This window comes from Dipodomys spectabilis, unplaced genomic scaffold (assembly GCF_019054845.1).
Source record: "Dipodomys spectabilis isolate Male_0828 unplaced genomic scaffold, ASM1905484v1 ptg001117l, whole genome shotgun sequence".
Lineage (NCBI taxonomy): Eukaryota > Metazoa > Chordata > Mammalia > Rodentia > Heteromyidae > Dipodomys > Dipodomys spectabilis.
Genome location: NW_024871794.1, coordinates 29934 through 33406, shown reverse-complemented (window position 1 = coordinate 33406; position 3473 = coordinate 29934). Strand labels below are relative to the sequence as shown.

At 33.6% G+C, this 3473-nt stretch overlaps 1 pseudogene; it reads right to left on the bottom strand.

Moving 5' to 3' along the window:
- Positions 1-2018: 2018 nt before the first annotated feature.
- LOC122102962 lies at positions 2019-2118 on the bottom strand (annotated as a pseudogene).
- Positions 2119-3473: the final 1355 nt, after the last annotated feature.

Here is a 3473-nt window from a genome sequence, read left to right as displayed (position 1 = left end):
CTTGATACCATTTTTCACAAAGTTTTGTTCAAGATACAATCAGTCTGCCTTCTCTAGCTGCTTTCCTAGCCTGGACCTATTCCTTCACTCTACAGGAAAAGTGATATTCAAGTGATTTCAGTCAGTTCTGTTACTAGAATTATCAGGGATTTAGATTCTTGTCTGTAATTTGGTCAAAGCTATATCTCTTTATGTAGGCTATTAAAAATGTATTTACTAATTTCAAGTAAATACATAAATTCTATTTCCATCTCTTTTAAAAAATAAAATTGTTTGATCTATAAATTGATCCGAGGCATGGATTTTGTGGCTAGCTAGGTCATTGCACATCTGTCTCTTTCTTCCTCTCTCCCTTTCATGATTCTCATAGATAATATGACTGCTCCATAATTATCCTAATTTATTTTGCTTTTAAATTTTTGGTTGCATCATTTCACTTTTTGCTCTGCCATTCCCCAAATCATTTACATAGAAGGCATTATTTCATATTTTCTCGTTCCTAGAATAAGCTGCACATGAAAACACCACTGGTCCTCATTTTCAGTCTGTACCTTTCTATATGGAGGAAATCCTTTCCTCTGCTCTCTATCAATTCTCTACTATCCAGTTAGAATAATTTCGAATAGTAAAAATGGAAAAAGAGAAAAAAAATCATGGTGAAATAACAGATGTAGAATATTCACTGGATTTTTCTGAGCAGTTCAACCAACGTGAACTATTGGGGAATATATGTGCACCTGATTCCCACTGGTACTCAATGTCTCTGCTTAGGCAATTCTGATGAAGACAAGGCACAAGAAGAAAAAGTGAGGAATGATATCATTCGCAGAAAAAATGGAGAAGTATTCAAGCAAATTATTCTATGGGCTGCTGAAAATAATCAGCTTACTACAGTACAGAGACTACTTTCCAAAAAGGCCACTCATGTGAATACTAGGAATGATGATGAATATACCTCTCTTCATCAGGAATCCTACAGTGGACACTTAGATATTATCCATGAGTTGGTGGCTCAAGGCAGATATTCATGCAATAACTGTGAATTGCTGGACATCCCTACACAGTGCTTATATGTGGAATAATACCAGACTGGATTCTATTTTAGTTCATCATGATGCATATCGCAATGCCCAAACTAAAGTCCTCTTGACCCCCTTGCATCTTGCTGTTTGGACTAGAAATAGCAAAAATATGCTGGAACTCCTACTATTGAATATTATCAAATTATCAAACCAGGTCTGAAGAACTTTGAAGAAACTGCATTTGATATTGCCAAAAGGATAAATATGTATCACTACGTTTTTGGAGTTGTGGAAAGCTGTAAAAATTGTTGTCCTAAGTCATAAAGGTTTGGTTAAGTTTCTTAAATTTCAAAAATGCCAATCCATCCTTGTGTCCGTACAAAATATTTTCACCATACAAACAGCAGCAATATCTTACTTTAAAAATTCATGGACTCCATGGTATTCTTCAAGTGAATTGCCTGACTTTGATGTCAAAATGTATTCAAGATTTGTTTGTATACATCTATAATGATTTCTGCAGAGTTTGTGGTTTTTAAATCAGAAATCATTTTAACTTATCTGTTGAAATGTGTAGTACAGAAACTAAAGATATTTCTGGTTTTTGTCTGAAAAAAGTATATTTTAATCTAATCTGTATTTTGTTTGTATAATATCCATAATCTATTCCATTCTCTCCTAGATATAATAGTTTGAATTCTACATTGTTTTATAATATATAGGTTCATTTTTAAATGTGTTATTTCAGATAGCATTCCATATAGAAACAGTTTAACATTCCTTTTTTTCCTAGGTCCTTATAGTATGTTATTTCTTTGGAATAAAATGACGATGTTATCTAATTTCAAACGTTTTGTAAAGATTATGCTATGTAAAGGCCTTTCGAAGGTGAGGATTTAATACACTGATGTCAAACTAACTTTTAGTTCAATTAATTACATGTATTTTTGTAATCATTTTTAATAACTGTTTTTCATTTCTTGCATCTGAAGAATGAAAAATATGGCATACTTCACAAATTTTCATATCATCCTTGTACAAGTGCCATGTTAATCTCTGTATTGTTGTAATTTGGGTAAACGTGCTGCTGAAGCATGTCATATCCTGTAAATTTACATAGTTAATGATGCAGTCTTTATAAAGGCATATATCCTTGGTTGACTGTTTGTAACCAGGAAAACTTATTGTTCCCAAAATGCTATTGATCTTAATTCTCTAAAATTCTGTGTATATTGGAAAACTTACATTGTTTGGTCGATTGCTCACATTTGCAATTTTTTTTGTCAATGACTATTTTAAGTCTTTTTCAATTAAATTTGATCATACTTTGAAGACTTTATAGCTAGATCCAAAGGTGATGGCTTTTCAAGTACTTATTTATCAACTGAGTTAGCTTTGTGGAGCTAATGGATTCAAAATAAGCCTTGCTTAAGAGCTACTTCTAAACTTCTGCAGCTTAAAATTTCCTAAATGAGGTCTTACTGGCACAAATGTCTACCTGACCCTTCACTCTTCTTCCATGTAGCAACAGACCAACCAGAATATCTTACCCTGACAGCATAGATTTCCTTTTTGGAACAAAACTAATCTTAGTTAAGAGGGATTATAGAGAAATGAACAGTTAAGACAGAATCGTTTAGACTAGAAGGTATTTTATCAAAATATAATTGTTTGTTATACCTAACATTTTAAAAGTAGCTAAAGCCAAGAAGGTGAAAATAAATTCATATGCATGATTACCTAATGTCCTGGCCTGGCTACCATCCAACCAGGCAGGAATTTACACTACTGCCTTTCTTTCACCAAATATTTTCATAGGTACAAGAGAAGTCTATATGTTTCTCCTTGATATTAGGCCTTAAATTGGTAATGGTTTAATCACAGTGTTTCATCTAGCCTCTAGGCTGTAAATCTACAAATGGTAAAGCTTTAGGTCCAACTCTACCAAACACTGAGGTAAAATAATGGAATAATACTTTAAAACATAGTTGCCTTTGATACCCTAACCACAACAGAACATTGCAAAACATGTGCCTTTTTTATATTATATATAGTTATATATTTTATATTTATATGTGCTGATATTTTATTTCACACAGTGAAGCTTACTAGAATTAATTGATAATTTGACAAATATATATATATTACAATAAATAGATTGGAATATAAATAATTGTGTTTAGAATATATATTAGTATATGGCCGGGCGCTGGTGGCTCACGCCTATAATCCTAGCTACTCAGGATGCTGAGATCTGAGGATCACGGTTCAAAGCCAGCCCGGGCAGGAGAGACCGTGAGACTCCTATGTCCAATAAACCACTAGAAAACCAGAAGTGGCGCTGTAGCTCAAGTGGTAGAGCGCTCGCCTTGAGCTGAATAGCTGAGGGACAGTGCCCAGGCCCAGAGTTCAAGCCCCACGGCCGACCAAAAAAAAAGAATATATATTAGT